Source organism: Arachis ipaensis, chromosome B10, assembly GCF_059453495.1.
Source record: "Arachis ipaensis isolate K30076 ecotype BB chromosome B10, ASM5945349v1, whole genome shotgun sequence".
Classification (NCBI taxonomy): domain Eukaryota; kingdom Viridiplantae; phylum Streptophyta; class Magnoliopsida; order Fabales; family Fabaceae; genus Arachis; species Arachis ipaensis.
This window is the reverse complement of record NC_142435.1, coordinates 36,078,244-36,102,311: the sequence shown is the minus strand read 5'-3', so window position 1 is coordinate 36,102,311 and position 24,068 is coordinate 36,078,244. Positions and strand designations below refer to the sequence as shown.

The 24,068-nt window shown below is 37.4% G+C and overlaps 1 non-coding gene across 1 annotated transcript; it reads left to right on the top strand.

Moving 5' to 3' along the window:
• LOC148579686 (small nucleolar RNA R71) lies at nt 1-104 on the top strand. The gene has a single exon (XR_015897070.1). It is a non-coding gene; the product is annotated as a small nucleolar RNA R71 (small nucleolar RNA).
• Nucleotides 105-24,068: the final 23,964 nt, after the last annotated feature.

Genomic DNA, 24,068 nt, shown 5'->3' with positions numbered 1-24,068 from the left:
ATGTCAGAAGGACACTTTTTGGTCAACTATTTGTATCTTTCTCAAGCTTCATAGAGGGATTCACCTTCTTTCTGTCTGAAGGTTTGAACATCAGCTCTAAGCTTGCTCAGCTTTTGAGGAGAAAAGTACTTGGCTAAGAAAGCTGTGACCAGCTTATCCCAAGAGTTCAGGCTGTCTTTGGGTTGAGAATCCAACCATAATCTAGCTCTGTCTCTTACAGCAAAAGGGAAAAGCATGAGCCTGTAGACTTCAGGATCTACTCCATTAACCTTAACAGTATCACATATCTGCAAGAATTCAGTTAAGAACTGAAAAGGATCTTCAGATGGAAGTCTATGAAACTTGCAGTTCTGCTGCATCAGAGAAACTAATTGAGGTTTCAGCTCAAAGTTGTTTGCTCCAATGGCAGGAATGGAGATGCTTCTTCCATGTAAATTGGAATTAGGTGCAGTAAAGTCACCAAGCATCTTCCTTACATTATTATTATTTTCGGCTGCCATCTCCTCTTCCTGTTCGAAAATTTCTGAAAGGTTATCTCTGGATTGTTGTGATTTAGCTTCTCTTAATTTTCTCTTCAGAGTCCTTTCAGGTTCTGGATCTGCTTCCACAAGAATGTTCTTATCCTTGCTCCTACTCATATGACAAAGAAGAGGGCACAGAAAAATAATAATAATAATAATAGTGATCCTTTATACCACAGTATAGGGATCCATGTGTGAGTAGAAGAAGAGGGGGAGACAAAGAATGTAATATAATGGAAGAAACACAACTGTGAGGAGGGTTGAGATGTGAGATGAGATGTTAGTAAATGAATGAATAAATAGAATAATATGAGAGAGAAGGAATTTTCGAAAATAATTTTTGAAAAAGAGTTAGTGATTTTTGAAAATAGTTTTTTTTTTTTTTTGAAAAATGTTAGTAATTTTCGAAAATTAAGATTTAAAAATTAAAATAATTAATAAATTAAAAAGAAATTTTGAAAAAGGGGGAAGATATTTTCGAAAATGAGAGAGAGAGAGAGTTAGTTAGGTAGTTTTGAAAAAGTTAAGAAACAAAAAAAAAGTTAGTTAGTTAGTTGAAACTAATTTGAAAATCAATTTTGAAAAGATAAGAAGTTAGGAAGTTAGAGAAGATATTTTGAAATCAAATTTTTGAAAAAGATAAGAAGATATTTTTGAAAAGATATGATTGAAATTTTTTTTGAAAAAGATTTGATTTTTAAAATCACAATTAATGACTTAATTCACAAGAAATCACAAGATATGATTCTAGAACTTAAAGTTTGAATCTTTCTTAACAAGCAAGTAACAAACTTGAAATTTTTGAATCAAAACATTAATTGATTATGTTATTTTCGAAAATTTGATATAAAAATAAGAAAAATATTTTTGGAATTTTCGAAAATAACTAAGAATTTTGAAAAAGATTTGATTTTTGAAAAAGATTTTGAAAAAGATAAGATTTTCAAATTGAAAATTTTATTTGACTCATGAGAAACAATTTGATTTTAAAAATTTTTGAAAAAGTCAATCCAAATTTTTGAATTTGATGAGAGAAAATGGGAAAGATATTTTTTTGATTTTTTGAAATTTTTATGATGAGAGAGAAAAACACTAAAGAGATGCAATGCATGAAATTTTTAGATCAAAACATGTGATGCATGCAAGAATGCTATGAATGTCAAGATGAACACCAAGAACACTTTGAAGATCATGATGAACATCAAGAACACATTTTTGAAAAATTTTTAATGCAAAGAAAAGATGCAAGACACCAAACTTAGAATTCTTTAATGCTTAGACACTAAGAATTCAAGAATGCATATGAAAAACAAGAAAAGACATAAAACTTGCAAATGCAAAGATCAAACAAGAAGACTTACGAAGAACAACTTGAAGATCATGAAGAACGTTATGAATGCATGAAAATTTTCGAAAAATGCAAGATGCACATGCAATTGACACCAAACTTATAACATGACTCAAGACTCAAACAAGAAACACAAAAAATATTTTTGATTTTTATGATTTTCTAGTTTTTTTTGTATTTTTTTTTTTTTTTGAAAATTATTTTGAAAAATAAAAATAAGGATTCCAAAATTTTTAATATGAATTCCAGGAATCTTGCCATGTTAGTCTTAAAGCTCCAATCAAAGGGTCAGGCATGGCTTAATAGCCAGCCAAGCTTTAATAAAAATATGAGTGTAATTCAGACATGACAAGCCTAACATGCTCTATCCAAAAGAATTAGACATGGCTTTACAGCCAGCCATGCTTTACATGCTTCATGAAACACTAGAATTCATTCTTAAAAATTCTGAAGAAAAATATATTTTTGAAAACATTTTTTTTTCGAAAACAGATGAGAAAATTTTTGAAAGATTTTTGAAAAATTTTTGAAAACAAAACAAAAAGAAAATTACCTAATCTGAGCACAAGATGAACCGTCAGTTATCCAAACTCGAACAATCCCCGGCAACGGCGCCAAAAACTTGGTGCACGAAATTGTGATGTCCAGGATCGAACAATCCCCGGCAACGGCGCCAAAAACTTGGTACGCGGAATCGTGATTACACTTTAATTATGTAAAATTCATTGCTCTTTCTTTCCCTGGAAATGGCGCCAAAAACATAACGCCAAGACCATGGTTCACAACTCCATGTAACTAACCAGCAAGTGCACTGGGTCGTCCAAGTAATACCTTACGTGAGTAAGGGTCGAATCCCACGGAGATTGTTGGTATGAAGCAAGCTATGGTCACCTTGCAAATCTTAGTCAGGCGGATATCAAACAGTAATGGGTTTTCGAAAATAAATAATAGAATAGGGATAGAGGTGCTTATGTAAATCATTGGTGAGAGTTTCAGATAAGCGAATGGAGATGCTTTTCGTTCCTCTGAACCTCTGCTTTCCTGCTATCTTCATCCAGTCAGTCTTACTCCTTTCCATGGCTGGCTTTATGTGATACATCACCATTGTCAACGGCTACTTTTGGTCATCTCTCGGGAAAATGATCCAATGCCCTGTCACGGCACGGCTAATCGTCTGGAGGCATCACCTTTGTCAATGGCTTCATCTTATCCTCTCAGTGAAAATGATCAACGCACCCTGTCACGGCACGGCTATTCATCTGTCGGTTCTCGATCATCCTGGAATAGGATTTACTATCCTTTTGCGTCTGTCACTAACGCCCTGCAATCGCGAGTTTGGAGCTCGTCACAGTCATCCAATCATTGAATCCTACTCGGAATACCACAGACAAGGTTTAGACCTTTCGGATTCTCTTAAATGCCGCCATCATTCTAGCTTACGCCACGAAGATTCTGGTTAGGAGATCTAAGAGATACTCATTCAATCTAATGTAGAACGGAAGTGGTTTTTAGGCACGCGTTCATAGGGAATGATGATGATTGTCACGTTCATCACATTCAGGTTGAAGAGCGAATGAATATCTTAGAAGCGAAATAAGATGAATTGAATAGAAAACAGTAGTACTTTGCATTAATCTTTGAGGAACAGCAGAGCTCCACACCTTAATCTATGGAGTGTAGAAACTCTACCGTTAAAATTACATAAGTGAAAGGTCCAGGAATGGCCGAGATGGCCAGCCCCAAAACGTGATCAATAGATCAAAAGATAATCCAAAGATCCAAAGATGTCTAATACAATAGTAAAAGGTCCTATTTATAATAAACTAGTCACTAGGGTTTACAGAAATAAGTAATTGATGCATAAATCCACTTCCGGGGCCCACTTGGTGTGTGCTTGGGCTGAGCTTGAGTGTTGCACGTGTAGAGGTCCTTCTTGGAGTTGAACGCCAGTTTTTGTACCAGTTTGGGCGTTCAACTCTGGTTTTGGATCCTTTTCTGGCGCTGGACGCCAGATTTGGGCAGAGAGCTGGCGTTGAACGCCAGTTTGCGTCGTCTATTCTTGGCCAAAGTATGGACTATTATATATTGCTGGAAATCCCTGGATGTATACTTTCCAATACAATTGGAAGCGCACCATTTCGAGTTCTGTAGCTCCAGAAAATCCACTTTGAGTGCAGGGAGGTCAGAATCCAACAGCATCAGCAGTCCTTCTTCAACCTCTGAATCTGATTTTTGCTCAAGTCCCTCAATTTCAGTCAGAAATTACCTGAAATCACAGAAAAACACACGAACTCATAGTAAAGTCTAGAAATGTGAATTTAACATAAAAACTAATGAAAACATCCCTCAAAGTAACTAGATCCTACTAAAAACATACTAAAAACAATGTCAAAAAGCGTATAAATTATCCGCTCATCAGTCAGCAATTTGTAAAAACTGTGCCAGAAACTCTGTAGGTTCTTCTTGTGGAAGACCGAAATACTGGCAATTTTGCTGCACCATGATAATGAGCTGAGGATTCAACTCAAAGCTACTGACTCCAATGGAGGGTATGCAGATACTACTCCCGTATGAAGCAGTAGAGGGGTTAGCATATGACCCCAGAGTCCTCATGGACTGTTCATTTCCACTTAGATCCATGATGGAGAAAGGGAGATGATGTAAAAAAATTTATTTATTTATTTATTTATTTATTTATTTATTTATTTATTTATTTATTTATTTATTTATTTCGAAAATGAAATAAATTAAAATAAAATAAATAAAAATGGTTGAGAATTTTCGAAAAAAATGAGGAGAGAGAAAGTGGTTAGGATGTTTTGAAAAGGATATGATGATTTTTGAAAAAGGTTTTAAATTTTGAAATAAAAATCTGAATTTTAAAGGCAAATTTCAAAAATTTGCTTTAAAATAGAGAGAAAAGATATTTTTTAATTTAAAGAGGAGAGAGAAAAATAATAAGATAGCACAAGATTTAAAAATTTTAGATCTAATGCTCCTTGTTTTTGAAAATTTTGGAGGGAAAACACCAAGGAACACCAAACTTAAAAATTTTAAGATCAAGACACAAGGAAAACTCAAGAACACTTTGAAGACTCACAAGAACACAAGAACATGAAGAAAGAACACCAAACTTAAAATTTTTAGAAAACCAAACCAAAATTTTCGAAAACCAAAGGGAAATTAACAAGAAAACACCAAACTTAAAGTTTGGCACAAAATTTAATAGAGAAATTATTATTTATGAAAAAGAAGATTTTGAAAAGAATATAAAAGATTCTAACCCAATTACCAAGAACACAGACTAACGCTCTAGACAAATGAGTTATGAATGTAACACTTGTTTTGAAGAAGTATTATTTTTTTTTTAACCAAGAACAATAATAAGAGACTCTAAACCAAAAAGAAAAATTTTCCTAATCTAAGAAACAAAATAAACCGTCAGTTGTTCAAACACAAACAATCCCCGGCAACGGCGCCAAAAACTTGGTGCACGAATTGTGACTCACACTTTTCACAACGCGTACCACTAACCAGCAAGTGCACTGGGTCGTCCAAGTAATACCTTACGTGAGTAAGGGTCGAATCCCACGGAGATTGTTGGTTTGAAGCAATCTATGGTTATCTTGTAAATCTTAGTCAGGAAGTCAATTATATTTATCAGTTGAATTGCGAATAAACAAGAGAACATGAATTAAAGGTTACTTGTTATGCAGTAATGGAGAATATGTTGGAGTTTTTGGAGATGCTTTGTCTTCTGAATCTCTGCTTTCCTCTGTTCTCTGATTCACGCACGCACGTCCTTCTATGGCAAGCTGTGTGTTGGGGCATCACCGTTGTCAATGGTTACATCCCCTCCTCTTGTGAAAATGGTCCAAATGCTCTGTCACAGCACGGCTAATCATCTGAGGTTCCCGATCATGCTGGAATAGGATTCACCCTCCTTTTGCGTCTGTCACTACGCCCAGCACTCACGAGTTTGAAGCTTGTCACAGTCATTCAATCCCTGAATCCTACTTGGAATACCACAGACAAGGTTTAGACTTTCTGAATTCTCATGAATGCCGCCATCAATCTAGCTTATACCACGGAGATTCTGATTAAGGAATCTAAGAGATATTCATTCAATCTGATGTAGAACGGAGGTGGTTGTCAGACACACGTTCATGGATTGAGGAAGGTGATGAGTGTCACTGATCATCACCTTCTCCATAGTTAGGCGCGAATGGATATCTTAGATAGGAACACGCATGTTTGAATAGAAAACAGAAATACTTGCATTAATTCATCGAGACACAGCAGAGCTCCTCACCCCCAACAATGGAGTTTAGAGACTCATGCCGTCAAAGAGTACAAAGTTTAGATCTAAAATGTCATGAGATACAAAATAAGTCTCTAAAAGTTGTTTAAATACTAAACTAGTAGCCTAGGTTTACAGAAATTGAGTAAACTATAACAGATGGTATAGAGATCCACTTCTAGGGCCCACTTGGTGTGTGTTGGGGCTGAGACTTAAGCAATTCACGTGCATAAAGCCATTTTGGGCGTTCAACGCCAGGTTTGGATCCATTTCTGGCGTTGAACTCCAACTTTTGATCCTTTTCTGGCGCTGGACGCCAGAATTGGGCAGAGAACTGGCGTTGAACGCCAATTTACGTCGTCTATCCTTGAGCAAAGTATGGACTATTATATATTGATGGAAAGCCCTGGATGTCTACTTTCCAACGCAATTGGAAGCACGCCATTTCGAATTCTGTAGCTCCACAAAATCCACTTTGAGTGCAGGGAGGTCAGAATCCAACAGCATCAGCAGTCCTTTTTCAGCCTGAATCAGATTTTTGCTCAGCTCCCTCAATTTCAGCCAGAAAAATACCTGAAATTACAGAAAAACACACAACTCATAGTAAAGTCTAGAAATATGAATTTTTCCTAAAAACTAATGAAAATAAACTAAAACCTAACTAAAATATACTAAAAACTATATGAAATTAACCCCAAAAAGCATATAAAATATCCGCTCATCATTTATCAAATTTTTTTACACAACTCTATCATCTCTATTATAAGTGAGTTTGACCAGCCTTAAAGCATCATGGAGCTGGTTCAATAGTTCCAACTTCCATTAGAATAGCTCTCGCCTCCATTGGAAGTTCCATGTCCACTCAACCCCATCCCAAAACCCACAATCTCCTATAACGGATCCTCTTTGGTTTGAAACTGAGAAAATCCTCGGAAACTTTAGAGAACCACCGCGCAGCCATACATCCTTCCAGAAATGCATCCCTCTCCCATCACCAACCTCCATAGACAATCCAGTAATCATTGTCTGTCTTATTTGCTGATCATTGAACTGTATCTGACATATATCCTTCCAGGGTCTCCCTGGACAGATAAAACCTGAGAGGACAGCAACACATTTGGGTTCAAATTATGACACGAGCAGACCATCTTCTTCCACAGTGGACATTCCTCCTTTGAGAATCGCCACCACTACTTAAATAAAAGGCTGTGTTACGCACCATGGCATCTCCGACACCCAACCCACCCAATTTTTTGGGTGCCTGCACCACCTCCCACCTAACCAAGGTCATACCATTCCTACCATCCACCTTGCTCCAAAGAAATCTTCTCTTTAAGGAAATCAGTTTCTCTGCAACAGTCTTTGGCATCTTATACAGACTCAAATAATATACAAGGAGGCTATTTAACACAGATTTAATGAGCACCAATTTACCGGCTTTATTGAGCACCTTGGCCTTCCATAAGCTTCCAAGTCTTTACCAATCTTGGATTAGCTCCTAGCAAGATCCCCAAGTATTAAACTGGAAGGGAGGCTTCCTTACAGCCCAACACGCTGCACATACGTTGTACCCACTGATCGTCACAGTTAATAGGAATTAAGCTAGATTTGTCAAAGTTAATACTTAACCCTAACATCAATTCAAAACAACGAAGAATCCTCCTATAATTTTTAATGGTCTCTTCCTCTGGAGGGCAGAATAGAATAGTATCATTCGCAAACTGAAGATACGACAGCTCAATATGATCTCTTCCAACCAGTAGCGGAGATATGTGCCCGTTTCTAACCGCCTCCCCAAACATCCTATGTAGGACATCAACAATAAGTACAAACAAAAATGAAGACAGTGGATCACCTTATCGAAGGCCTCTTTCCATCTTAAACGGTTTAGATGGCAAACCATTTATCAAAACTGACATAGAGCATGTACTGACACACTCCATAACCCATCCCCTCCATCTCTGTCCAAACTACATCTTCTGTAGCACAAGATTCACAAGGCTCCACCTGACTCTATCATATGCTTTCTGGAAGTCTAACTTGAATATCACTACTTCCTTCTTCCTCAGTTTAACTCATTGAACAGTTTCGCAAGCAATAAGAGCCCCATCATGAAACTTCTTCTCCTTAACAAAAGTACTTTGTGTCTCACCTATTAGTTGTGCCATTACTCCTCACATTCTCCTAACCAGCAACTTTGAGATGACTTTATACACACACCCTACCATGCTAATCAGCCTGAGGTCTTTTATTTCCTTTGCCCCAGTAAACTTAGGTGTCAGAGCCACCCAAGTGAGATTAGCATCCGCTGGTATCCTGGAAGACTGGAAGAAGCCCAACACAGCTACTATGAATTCAGAACAAATTTCATCCCAACACTTCTTTATGAAGTTCATGTTGTAACCATCACTTCCAGGAGCCCTGGATGATTCACAATCCTACACTGCCTCTCTAACCTCTTCAATAGTTGGTTGCACCTCCAAAGCCAAAACATCCTCTTCACTGATCATTTCTACCAGACCGTCCCTGAACCCCACCAATGGAGAATCCTCCTAATGATATAAGTCCTTATAAAAGTCCCTAATCGCAACCTTAATCCTAACTTGATTCCTTATCAATCTTCCATTAATGACCAGTGCATCAATCCTACTATTTCTCCTTCTGGCCGAAGCTAAGCTGTGGAAGTATCTCGTGTTTTTATCTATGTCCCTCGCATGTCTAGAGCACGACATCTGCTTCCAATGTAGTTCTTTCCTAACATACCATTTCTCACAGCAAGCCACAAGCACCCTCCTTCTTGCCTCCACCGTGCCATCAAAAACTCCGTCCCCTACCATGTCATCAATCTTCTTAATCTCTTCCTCAAACTTCATGATTTTCTTGAACATGTCACCAAAATTGTCTTTATGCCATCTTCCCAGTGGGACTGTCAAAGCCTTCAATTTATCTGTGAAATGCAAATCTCCTAGTCCTCTCCATTCCTCCTTTACCATCCTCACAAAACCTTCATGTGTAAACCAGGAGTCAAGACTCCTGAACAGCCTCGGTCCATCCCTTGGCCGCTTATCTTCCACTATAATAAGACAGTGGTCAGACAAACCCCTTGGACCCCTCGTAATCGAGTCTTTGGGAACTCTTTGATGACTGCGCATCATGTTATGTTTTTCTATGCTTTTTCATATCAAAATTTAATTTATTGTGCTTAATGATTGAGTATTTTTTGTGCTTAAATTGTATATTGTTTGGATTTTTTTGATTTAATGAATTTTGTAGAAAATGATAGAAAAAGAAGCAAAAAGCACAAAAAAAGCTTAAAAGAAGAAAAGATGAAGTTTTGTGCATGCCACTTGGTGCCTGGGCACGCCAAGCTTGAGTTCCAGAGAAGTGATTTTGGTCCAGTACTATGGGCATAGCATGCCAATCATTGGCGTGGCACCCCAGGCTTATGAAACAGAAAGGGTGCTTAACACTACACAATGGGCGTGGCACGCCAAACATGGGTGTGGCATGCCAGTTATATTTTTCAGAGAAGGGAGGAAGTTGTATCACTATGGGCATGCCACTTGGTGCTCTGGGCGTGGCACACCAAGCTTGTGAAGCCAACTCTCATCAACGGGCGTGCCACTTGGTGCTCTGGGCGTGGCACGCCAAGCTTGTGAAGTCAAGATCTCAAAGAGGGCATGCCACTTGGTGTTTTGGACGTGGCACACTAGGCCAACATTCCAGCAAAGGAGATTGAAGAGTTCTACATGGGCGTGGCACGCCAGTCTTGGGGGTGGCACGCCAGGGCATATGCCAGCCTGACCTCCTCCCATTCAAATGAAGATATCTTGAGTTACACAACTCCAAATGAGGTGATTCTAGTGTCATTAAAACATAGACATCCAGAGCTTTCCAACCATATATAACATTGTATAATGAACACTGGAATTAAGGACGATATTGACCCCAAAAATACAAGGAGCACAACACGTCCTTGCAGAGTTATAAGCCTGACCTCTTCATCTTCAAAGGAACATAACCTGAGTTGTAAGGGTCCAAATGATGTTATTTTTGTGGCTTTGGAAATCTGACATCTAGATCTTTCTAACCATATATAACACTTTATATTGGACATTAAATATGGTGGTGAAAAAGACTATTATTTTAGCGTTGCAAATCTGGGCGTGGCACGCCAGCTCGAGGGCGTGGCACGCCAATTCCTTTCCTAAAATAGGTGTGGCACGCCAGGTCTTGGGCATGGCACACCAGTTCTAATGGGTAGAGACAAAGATTTAGTACATGATTGAAGGCGTGGCACACCAAGAATGGGCGTGGCATGCCAGTTTCACAACACAAGGGGCGTGGCACGCTAAGAATGGGCGTGGCACGCCAAGAATGGGCGTGGCACGCCAAGAATGGGCGTGGCACGCCGGGGTATTTGACAAACTGACCTCTTTATTTTCAAATGGGAATAATATGAGCTACAGAAGTCCAAATGAGTTGATTTCAGCATCGTTAGAAAGCTGACATCCAGGGCTTTCTAACAATATATAATACTTTATAGTGGACATTCAATTTGAGTTCCAAACAACTCCATCTATTCAGCGTGCAAAGTGGGTCATACTCCAGTCAGAAATTTCTATTGGGCGTGGCACTTGAGACCACACGCCAACTTCTCCTTGCAGCCCCCAACCTTCAACCAAGCCCACTCCAACTCTCATTCAAGCCACAATTATCAACCAATCAAGGCCACAAGAAGCATCAAAAATAGTTCAATTTTTATTTCATTGTAATTTACTTTTAATTTCATTTAAGTTTGTAATTTAGGAGAGCCTATATAAAGGTCTTAGTTTCATAGAATTTAGGGAGATCATTCTAGAAACAATTGGAGGAAGGGTCTTCGACTCCCTCTTCTCACCTACACTTCTTTCCTCTTTCACTTTCTTACTTGTAAATATTTTAGTTATAAATCACTAACTCTTTCCATTGGGAAAGAGAGATCTATTGCTAGTTGATGGATTAAATTATTTTTATTCTTCTTCTTCTCTTCATCTCTCTTTGATTTACTTGAAGGATTTTCGTTCTTCATGTTAGCATTCAATTATCTTGGAAAAGAGATTAAATGTAATTGGGTTTTATGTAAACCTTGGAAGAGAAATCATAAAACCATGCTTGAAAATCTTTCTCACACTTGAGTAAATTTGGGTATGGATGGGATATTGTGACATTTAATCTATCCATTATTTGGGTCTAGGAGTGTGGTATAATCAGGGAATAAGCTTCATCTCCTCTCATGAGCAACTAGACCAAGGAATTGGCTATTGATCAAGATTGGGAAAATTGAGTTACTAAGGAATTAGGACTCAATCACTCATGATTGCCAAGAGGTCAATGAGTTGCATGATTGAAGATGAGATAAAATCAATTAATCTAGAGAATGCAATATCTCTTGATCCCAATGCTTATTTTATCTTTCTTTCTTTTATTTACTTTGTGGTTATTTATATTTTCTGCACTTTACTTTTCCAGCACTTTACTTTCTTGTACTTTACATTTATGCCATTTACTTTCTTGCACTTTAATTTTTAGCACTTTAATTTCATGTCATTTACATTTCTTGTAGAATATCTCTCCTTAATGTTTATCTAACTAGAATAATCAACTAACTATTGATTATTTAATCTTTTAATCCTCATGGGATCGACCTCACTCTCTATTGAGTTATTACTTGACAACAATTCAGTATACTTGCCGAAGGAATTTTTGTAGTGATACATCAATTCCGTCATCAAATTTTTGGCACCATTGCCGGGGATTAATTGTGATTAACAAACTACCGGTCAGTTGATTACCTATATTAGACATTTTTCTTTTGTTTTTGTTCATTTGATCTCTTTTGTTTCTTTATTTCCTTTTGCTAACTAACTATTTGTGATATTGCCTTACTAAGAATCCCTCATTTGTGATAAGGGAGATTCCAATTTCTTTTGGTGATTGTTGTTTGAGACAGAGCATTTTGAAGAAGAATGGAGTATCCATCATATTTTGGTCAAGAAAATTTCATGGAAAACTTTTCACCACCACAAAATGATTCATGTTATTATACTCATGGTGGGTGGGAGTATCGAGAACATGAAATGGGGTGCTTTCCAGTGCCACAAAATGGTCCATATTTTGATGAGTGTAATCACTACTCATGTTGTGGCTGGAAAGATCAAAATCAAAGAGATTTCACTCATTCACCCCATTCATCAAGAGCCATCACATCTTAATTATCCAACCTCACCTCCTAGTTTTACATGTCCAAATTCTTCATCACTTGAGCATGCCTCAGCACAAAATTCCTTCCCAAATTCATATAATTCATTTCATCATCCACAAAATTCATTCCACTACACACAAGATTCTTTTTACAGTTCACAAAACTCATTCCATCACCCACAAAGCTTATACCACTACCAGAACATGCAACCACAAAATAACCAATTCCATTCACAAGCCAACTCTAATCAACCACCACAACCTCCCTTAGATATGCTTTATAGGCTAGAATTATATTATGAAGAGTGCAAAGAAAGAGCTAAAAAATAATCAGAAGAGGAGTTAAGAAAATGTAGAGAAAATTTGGAAATATTCAAAAGGGACCATGAAGAAGAAATGAGACACTTAGCACATTTCTATGCTGAAAATCCAGCCATTCTCTTTCCTTGGCTAAAGGAAGAATGCAATACCACAAGAAGAGTAGTGCTAAGCAAGGATAATAAAGATCAAATGGTGGGTACAAGGGAGGAATTGGAAGAACAAGAAAAAGAGGCACCCATACCAAGTGAGATTCCAATGAACAAGAAAGAGGTTGTGAGAGTATATAAGTCCAAAGCTCCATACCCACAAAGGCTACTAAGGGTGACAAAGGAACATACAAACTCACTCCCAAAAGACTCAATGAAACATCATGCAGTAGAAAGGGAGGAGGTCAATCAAGGGAGTCCACACTCCAATGAAACAGAGAGTTGCATAAAGGGTGAGTTCATTGAACCACCAATTCAAGAAGCTCTTGATGAAAAAGACACTCCAACCAGCACACAACAACCAAGTCTTGAAATCAAAGAAGTGAAGGCAGTCAACAAAAATACTAAAAAGAGGATGGTGACCAAGAAAAGAAGGACAATATCCATAAAGAAGAAAATGTCAACCAAAAATAATCCCACCCCTACCCCAACAAGCAAGTTTACTCAAGATAACAACAAAAGAAAGCTTGCTTGGGAGAGACACTCAAAACAGGGGGCATTAACTGGCTCCTCTTTCCTCTTGAGGTCATTCCTCTTAACAAACTAGAAGAAGAGGAAGAAAGTCATGAACAACATGTCAAGCTAATGATATTAAAAGAGCGCTTGTTGGGAGGCAACCCAACCGTAGGTAACATTTTCTTTCTTTGCTTAAGTTTACTTTTAATAAGTTTGGCATATGACTGCATACTAAGTTTGGTGTTGCCACTTACCTTTCATGTAAAGTACCATGCACACACCACTTATTAATGCAATCACAATGTCTCTGTTTCTTATGCCTCTATTGTCATTCTCAATTTTGCTTGCTTAAGTACATGCATTACTCACATTTCATTGTTTAAGATACTCATGACCCATCATAAATCCCATCACCACTATTTTATTTGTTGCTTATTGATAAGCAATCGTTCTAAGTTTGGTGTGGGAAGGGGAAGAATAGGAAAAAAAGGACAACAACAATGAAGATGAACTACAAGGTGGTAAAGTTCCTTTTTCCTCTTACTTATTTCCAGCACTTTAAATTGCATGATTATCTTCTATTTTCTTTGTATGCATGTGTGATTACTCCTTATGAATAAGCATAGATTGATATTTGATCTGTAACATGTTGCTATGATATCATGATTATCATCTTGAATTTTACTTACATCAATATCTCTAAGAATGCAACAACAAAAAATCATTCTTTTGAAAGGAAAATATTAAAGAATTTTATAAATCTTGGGGCAAGCAAGAGATTAAGAGGAGTGGAGGTTTTGATTGTATGATTGTGTATTGAGGTTGCATGTTTGTAAAAACTTGCATGGGAGCTCATAGACAGGAAAGGAAGTTTAGAGAAGTATTATGGAAATTCTCAAACATCTATTGATCCAAGAAGCAACAACAAAAGAAAACAAAAGAAAAAGAAAAACAAAGAACAAGGTCCAAGGCTCTGAGCATCAATTACTAGGAAGAAAAAGAAAGAAACAAGAACTCAAAGAGTTATTGTCCTAGTTAAATGCTTGTGGTGGATTTGTGTCAAAGAGAGAGGCTTGAGCAAGTAAATCCTAAGAGGTGCTTCAACACCTAATACCTTAGACCAACTAGTTTGGGAGTATTGATTGAAAGCTTATCTTAAAAAGCCGCTTTGAGACATGACACCTAGAGTCGAGGCCAAGATACAAAAAGAAAATAAAAATGCTAGAAAATAAGTGCTGCTTCAAAGGTGACAATCTATAAAGAGACTTCCATAATATCATTTGAATGAAAGTCCTAAGATCTAAGACTTCTAAAAAGTAAGGACTAATGAGGACTAAAATCCTTGCATAAGCATATAAATTGGAGTTCACCCCACTGTCACTTAATCACTTCACCCACTAAGGCATCATAAGCAACTCTTTAGTACATTCCAATTAAGAGAATTCTTTGGGCATAGTTCTTTTCTTGCTTGGGGACAAGCAAGATTTAAGTTTGGTATTGTGATGACTGTGCATCATGTTATGTTTTTCTATGCTTTTTCATATCAAAACTTAATTCATTATGCTTAATTATTGAGTATTTTTTGTGCTTAAGTTGTATATTGCTTTGATTTTTTTGATTTAATGAATTTTGTAGAAAATGGTGGAAAAAGAAGCAAAAAGCACAAAACAAGCTCAAAAGAAGAAAAGATGAAGTTTTGGGCGTGCCACTTGGTGCCTGCGCGTGCCAGACTTGAGTTCCAGAGAAGTGATTTTGATCCAGCACTATCGGCGTGGCACGCTAATCATTGGCGTGGCACGCCAGGCTTACGAAACAGAAAGGGTGCTCAACACTACACAATGGACATGGCACGCCAGTTATATTTTTCAGAGAAGGGAGGAAGTTTCATCACTATGGGCATGCCACTTGGTGCTCTTGGTGTGGCACGCCAAGCTTGTGAAGCCAACTCTCATCAATGGGTGTGCCACTTGGTGCTCTAGGCGTGGCACGCCAAGCTTGTGAAGTCAAGATCTCAAAGAAGGCATGCCACTTGGTGTTTTGGGCATGGCATGCCAGATCAACATTCCAGCAAAGGATATTGAAGAGTTCTACATGGGCGTGGCGCGCTAGTCTTGGGCGTGGAACACCGGGGAATATGCCAGCCTGACCTCCTCCCATTCAAATGATAACATTTTGAGCTACACAACTCCAAATGAGGTAATTCTAGTTCCATTAGAAAGTAGACATCCAGAGATTTTCAATCATATATAACACTTTATAATGGACATTGGAATTAAGGAAGATATTGACCCCGAAAATACAGGGAGCATAACATGTCCCTGCAGAGTTACCAGCCTAACCTCTTCATCTTCAAAGGAATATAACCTGAGTTGTAGGGGACCAAATGATGTAAATTTGGTGGCATTAGAAATCTGACATCTAGAGCTTTCCAAAGATATATAACACTTTATAGTGGACGTTAAATATGGAGGTGAAAAAGACCATTATTTCATCGTTGCAAACCTAGGCGTGGCACGCTAGCTCGAGGGCGTGGCACGCCAATTTCTTTCCTAAAAAGGGCATGGCATGCCAGATCTTGGGCATGGCACGCCAGTTCTAATGGCTAGAGAGGAAGATTTAGTGCATCATTGAAGGTGTGGCACGCTAAGAATGGGCATGGCACGCTGGGGTATTTGACAGACTAACCTCTTCACCTTTAAATGGGCATAACTTGAGCTAAAGAGGTCTAAATGAGTTGATTCTAGCGATGTTAGAAAGCTGACATCTAGCTAACAATATATAATACTTTATGGTGAACATTTAATTTGAGGTCCAAACAACTCCATCTATTCAGCGTGCAAAGTGGGTCATACTCCAGTGAGAAATTTCTATTGGGTGTGGCACTTGAAACCACACGCCAACTTCTCCTTGCAGCCCCCGACCTTCAACCAAGCCCTCTCTAAATCTCATTCAAGCCACAATTATCAACCAATCAAGGCCACAAGAAGTATCTAAAATAGTTCAATTTTCATTTCATTATAATTTGATTTTAATTTCATTGTAATTTGCTTTTAATTTCATTTAAGTCTGTAATTTAGGAGAGCCTATATAAAGGTCTTAGTTTCATAGAATTTAGGGAGATCATTCTAGAAAAAATTGGAGGAGGGGTCTTCGGACTCCCTCTTCTCACCCACACTTCTCTCCTCTTCAACTTTCTTACTTGTAAATATTTTAGTTATGAATCACCAACTCCTTCCATTGGGAAAGAGAGCTCTATTGCTATTTGATGGATTAAATTATTTTTATTCTTCTTCTTCTCTTCATCTCTCTTTGACTTACTTGAAGGATTTTTGTTCTTTATGTTAGCATTCAATTATCTTGGAAAAGAGATTGAATGTAATTGGGTTTTATGTGAACCTTGGAAGAAAAATCATAAAACCATGCTTGAAAATCCTTCTCACACTTGAATAGATTTGGGTATGGATGGGATATTGTGACATTTAATCTATCCATTATTTTGGTCTAGGAAAGTGTGTGGTATAATCAGGGAATAAGCTTCATCTCCTCTCATGAGCGACTAGACCAAGGATTGGCTATTGATCAAGATTGGGGAGATTGAGTTACTAAGGAATTGGAACTCAATCACTCATGATTGCCAAGAGGTCAATGAGTTGCATGATTGAAGATGAGATAAAATCAATTAATCTGGAGAATGCAATATCTCTTGATCCCAATGCTTATTTTATCTTTCTTTCTTTTATTTACTTTGTGGTTATTTACATTTTCTGCACTTTACTTTTCCAGCACTTTACTTTCTTGTACTTTACATTTATGCCATTTACTTTCTTGCACTTTAATTTTTAGCACTTTAATTTCATGTCATTTACATTTCTTGTAGAATATCTCTCCTTAATGTTTGTCTAACTAGAATAATCAACTAACTATTGATTGCTTAATCCTTTAGTCCTCGTGGGATCGACCACACTCTCTAGTGAGTTAATACTTGACGACAATTCGGTATACTTGCCGAAAGAATTTTTGTAGTGATACATCAATTCCGTGATCACTCTTCAAGCCATTCCAAACTAAGCAGGGCCCTATCAATGCGGCTACAGGATCGACCTCTAAACCATGTAAATTTGCGGTCAATAATCGGCAAGTCCACTAAACCCATATCTTGTATCCAATTCTTGAAATCTTCTGCTGACGAGGATAAGCTATCAGTGCCTCGTCTTCCTTCCACCTGTACAATATTATTAAAGTACCCCATGAAACAACAGGGAACCTGACATAACGCAGCTATGTAACTCAGCTCCTCCCATATAACAAGCTTCTCATCTATAGTATATGCACCATAAACTAAAATAAAAGCACAATTGAAATTATTCTTCAGCATAACCCCTTCAACACACAACCATCTCTTACTTTTATAACAATTTCTACCTTTAAAAACTCCTCATCCCACATTAGCAACAACCCACCAGACGCACCAACAGACTCAACATAGTTCCACCCCGTACAACCATTCCCCCAAATTTTTGAAACATCAAAACTAGTCACTAACTGCCTTTTAGTCTCCAACAAACCTAACATGTTTAAACTACATTTTTTCTTTAGGTCATTTACCATCCTCAACTTACCATCACCCCTCAGTCCTCTAACATTCCAAGAACTAAAAATCATTTTAAAGAATTATTGCACACCTTTTTTTGAGATTCGGGTCTGCTCCGTCTAGCTTTTGCCTTCTGTTTTGCCAGTCTTCTTTTCTGAGCAATTTCTTCATTCTGTTGTTAGAAAATAGCCATAATGTCATCTTCTTCATTATATAGCTTTGCTCCTGACTCCTTTGCTAATTCCCAGGTTCTTTTATTTTCTAACAACTGCTCATACAACCTTGAATGCCCATTGTCACTGGCTTTATCACCGTTGGCATATGTTGTGCCCCCTAAACTGACCTCATCATCACCGTATGAATATCCGTGTTTTAGTTCTGGTATATTTCTGACACAATTTGCTCCAGTTCCCCTCTCAGCATTTACAAATTCATGATAAGTTTGACCAATGTTTTCAGAATCATCGACGTAACGGTGCTCGCCGTCCAGCTTGGCAGCCGCGCCATCGATCTCGTTTCCTTGTACCACTTCAGCCCTTCCATCCTTTTTTACCACGTTGTGACCCTCCTCCACCACCGCCTCTTTTCCGCTCCCAGCCTTCCTATCCCTGACAGCATCGCCTAAACCGTTCACAATAACAATAGCACGTGACTCCTCATCTAGCAAGAAATCATCCGCCGTTAATCATCCTTCACCACCACATACCATCCGGCCTCCTCCTCTCTGGTTCGACCTCCTCCTACCGCCATTTCACCCTTACCCAGATTGGGACATAGCCTTTGCGAAGGTTCCTCACCATCGTCCTCAAGGCATCTTGCTCCAGGACCTGCTCTTGTGCCTCGCTCCTTGGAAACCGCGTAACCCAGGTCTCGAAACCCCCTAAGCGTGACGGCAATAAAGGCAGGGATGCCTCTCGCATGTTGCAGCCTCCAACCCGGACCCAGACGTTCTATACCCGGCCCAGACCTGATTCCCGCGTCCTCAAGTTGAAGAGTTCCTTTGGAACTTGGGCCCTCATGGCCCAAAACATGTTTTGTCCTCCTTTTCTCACTAATGGGCTTATAACTTGGTGCAAGTAATTTATTTTTCAAATTCTCCTTAGCCAGCCCATTAGGATTACAAAATTAGTCTCATGAAGTAGTTAATTCGGAATCAGTTTCATTCCTCACATTGTATCCCATTAAATCCGTTGTTCCTTTAATATCCCCATTATTAGATTGATACGTTACCAATTTCATTTGATTTAGAGTTAAATAATCATCACTCTACTCATTCAACATAGTTTCTAAATTTACCAATCTAACCTCGTCTTCAACCTCCTTCCGTAACCCCTCCATTATCACTTCCGCTGCCTGGTCTATACATTTTGTCAACTCTATAGCTGCAATAGCGCAAACCCTTGCAGATAATTTCTTCTGGTGTTCACATCTTCCCGCATCGTCCCACACAGTATCCCACTTACATTTCTCTCCATAAGTTTCACGTCCCACTTCTTTTACCAAGACGTCAAAGCCACTTGTACCTATTGTAATATGGACCCATTCATTAATCACATTCATCACACAAGTATCAATTTATACTCAGCCGACACTAAAGGAACTGCACGATTCTGTTACTTTATCACACCTAACCACCTCGCCCCATTGGCTTCCTATTATCCTGAAAGTATCCACGAACCACGCATGTAGCGGAACTCCGAAACATTCCAACCACACTCTTCGAGTCTCACTTCTCTCTGACTCATCCCACCTCCATACACTGTAAAACAACTGTAGTAGGCTATTCATTTTGAATGTGTAAGTCTCTTCTGCATTCACAGACTGTCAAATGTCAGCAGGGCTTTATATGCTCCCATTTCGTGCATCTGAATAACCTGAGGAATGTTCTTCACAACTGTTTCCTTCAATGACCTAAAGTCAATAACCTTTGTTGATCCACCTACCAGGCTTTTTTGCAACCATTGCAAGTTTTCTTTCGCCACAGCCACTTCCACCTTCTTCGTCCACCCATTCCCATGTGGATCTTGGACTGCTTTCTCCTTCGCCAACTCTTTAGTGGAAATAGTTGATGTTTTCTGGTTTTCTTCTCTTTCTGGTGGCACTTGATGACCCATAGCATTTCGATTATCAACTCGTGGCTGCCATTTGTTCGTGTCTTTCGCATCAGGCATTCTCCTGTATTTAACTTCCACTACAAAGACGATATTTCCTCTCAGTCTTGTACAATTCATATCTGTTATATCCTTCAAAGCTCCTCCTTTCGTAGTGTACCGTATGAACGCAAAGATATATAAACTACCATTCTTTTGTTTTCTTGATAAGTATATATCATTTATGCGTCCAGTCCAACTAAATAGCTTAAACAGTTTTGTCTTTGATATGTCTGCTGGAAGATTATCCACGAAGATTGAGAAAGACTCATTCTCCAATCGTCGATACTCTTCTCAATTCCAAACTCTATGATCCTTGACCTTACTGGTCGTTCTACCCCTCCCGGTGTTTCCCACCCACCCACCCACCCACACACACACACACACACTCTCTCTCTCTCTCTCTCTCTCTCTCTCTCTCTCTCTCTCTCTATTGAAATGTATTCTCAAGAAAATTCATTACCATGCAAGAATGATTTGATGATCATTATCCTATGAAAGATATAAAATAGATATCATATTCTCTTGTCTAGACCAAATAGATCATTACACTGATTGGTAATTAGTAGTTACAATTCAAAAATATGAACTGACATATCAATAAGTAACACTCACTAATCTTAGTTAGAAGTTCACAACTCTTATTTCATTTACCTTTAAAGTTTCACACTCTCACTTAATAAATTATTACTTAATTTTATTGATCCCTTGAAAGTAATACTGTTGCATTATTTGCTTTCTGACTAGAAATGTGCTGGCACCTTGTCGATGATCTGCTATCAGTGAAAAGATAAGAAACCATTAACATCATTCAAAGTTCATAGGTTGAACAATATTTTACATCAATAAAAATTGAAATTAGATCAACTTGAAATAAATAAAAAATAAAGTATTACCAATCAAGCTAGTAAGAAGGATGAGACCAAGACTATAAGAAGTTATTATTAGAAAATATTAACATATCATGTGTAGCTACCTTCCAAATCCTACATATTGGAGAAAATTTAAGATGTCCGAACCAAATTAAGTGCCTTTAAGCTTCAAGTGTGACACCAAAGTAAAATATGAAAACCTCAGCTCTTTCTTTTCAATCTTGTGACATAGCATGTGTTGAACCATGTTTTTCTTATCCTCTTCTGCTTCTATAAAACCACAAGAAAATGGCTCCATAGACACCCCTCAGACTATACTAGGAGGATCCCCTGACCAACTGCACACGGCACGTGGCTAGCGAGTCCTTATGCAATCTACTAAAGGCGCATGCTAAGAAGACTTGGTATTTGATACTTCAGTGTCTTTTCTAAAAGATTCAATTGCACCGGAAGAAGATGAAACCAGTACATCTGCCATGTATTCCTTGGGCGTCCATTCTGGAGGAACCAAAACTCTCAATTTTGTGAGTCTGGGTCTTTGTAATGGAGTTTCACCCTTGAAGTTTAATTGACCGTCATTTAGACCTGACTTAGCAATCCCATTGAAATGGTAGAGAAAAAAAAACCTTCTTACCCATCATCAATCACGATTAATCCTTCAAACCTCCCAAACTCTTGTCAAGATCCAAATAACTTGCCAAAACTCACTCCAAATAAGTAAAACAAAAAAAAATAATTGAATGAATTTAATGATTCAGATTCATACAATAAGAACATAAAAGGAAGAAAAAAATAAATCAATGAAGCAAATTCATACCTGAGACTGAGGCTCCATTGGAACTCTAGAAGTGGAGGATGAAGGAGAAGATAGAGCACCACAGTGCTGACGACGACGCTGACTCGCTGAGACCCACGCCACTATTGCCTGCTAAGGACGACGCCACTGAAGAGAGAGAACGATGATACTGAGCAATGAGAATGATGATGCCGAGCGGCAATGGAACGACGCAGGTGCCACGACGATGGCAAAGAGAACGACGACACTCTGAGGCTGAGAACGAACGACTCGAAGAGAGAAGAGAGATACTGAGAATAAACGATAGGGAGAGAGAGGCTAAGAACGATGCCAGGAGATGGGCTGAGACCGGCAACGAGTGCTAGGTTGAACGGTGACGGTAGAGACCAGAGAAAAAGTGGAGTAAGTGATGGTGGTTCTGTGGATAAAGAGGAGAGTGCAGTGAGTTTACAGGGGAAAGAAATTAGGATTCTAATAGATGAATTTTAAAAATATTTGTAGTAAATGTAAAAAAAATATTATTATTATTATTATTAAACCCTATATGGATCATATTTGTAAATTATTCATTGTGCATATCAAAAAAGTTTAAAAGACTTGAACTTATTAAAGACAGACCCACTAAAATTATATGCAGAGGACTGGCGTCATAAATTATTTACTTGGTTTTTCTTAGTTGACAGAATAAATACTAAAAAAAGATTGTATAGATTAGATGCTATTGAATAAAGTGATAATATTTGTGTATTGTGTAAAAATGATGTTGGAAATTTATATCATCTATTTTTTAGTTGTGAGTGTTCTTTACAGGTATGATGTGTCTAGTTGAGTGCCTCTAGTAGACTTTTGTCTGTTTCAGATATAATCAAACAATTATTTAAGAGTTGAACAAAATTGCCATCTAAGAAGAAAGAATTCAAGAAATGGCTTATCGGTTTCTTTGCTATTATTTGAAACATTTGATTAAAAAAGAATCAAAAAATCTTCTAAAATAGAGAATAAAGTGTAACAGATATTATCAACAGGTCATCTAGAAATTACCAAGAATAGAGTGGGGTTAATCTATTTTATTATTGAGTCACCAAAAAAAACTATTTTATTATTGATGACACTGCTAGAGATAATAATAGATTATGTCTTTTAATTTTGGTTTAATTTATTTTCCTATCTTTTATAAGATTAATAATAAAATTAGTCCTTAAAAGATGAGTCATTTTTTTAAATTTGTCCTTGAAAAATTTTTATCAGTAAAATTTGTTGGGAATAAGGAGTATGACCACAATCCAATCAATCATGTGTCAAATAATTTGTTATTATTATTATATTAAAATGTTAATATAATAATGTCCTTGATTAAATTTAGAGATTTATCATTGTGATAGTGATCATAATATTGAGAGATAATTCTTTTATAATTTAATCTAAATTGTTCTTGGTCATAGGATTATTAAAAAGGACATTAATAATCCGAAAAGATCAATATATATAATGGTCTTCATTGGATGAAGATTAATAGATCTCATTTATTAAATTATATATATATATATATATATATATGGTGCATATAGAGATATAACCATTGAACTGACTCACTTTGAGAATTCCTAATGGTTATAATTACCGTATATTTGTCAATGGGATATTCTCAAGATGAACATAGTAATAGAGTTTTCTTTGACATGCGACTGCATAGTAATTAATAATGTATTTATTATACTTTAATTCCGGACACCTAATACCCTAGGGTGCTAGTTGAATGGATATTGGATATGATTTAAATACTTGTAGAATTAATGATTAGTCAATAAGAAATCCATCAACTCTTGGTAAAGAGTTTGAGCTCTATGATTATAATGATTGAGATGAATAAAACCTTGGCCAAGGGAATTGAATGAATGAAGAAATGAATTTCTTAGGTCATTCACGGTTCATTATAATAATGGTAATAAGTTAGAGTTTGACAATTAAACCATACTCTAAAGGTTAACCAAGAGCTGGAAAGATGGAAGGAATTATACTTTGTTCTTCTAAGGTTCTTAGTAAAAATATATTACTTCATACTATCGGGTCGTTGAGGAGTGTTGCTAGATGCCAACCTTGATTAGTAAATTTAGTATGACTAATTTACTACCCGCTTAGTATTGAACCTATGGGTCACACACTAACGAGTGTTCTAATATTTGCTGTAGAATTATTTAATTATTAATTTGATTCGATCAAATAAATAATTATATTAATTCAAATAGAATATTATTATATTTTTT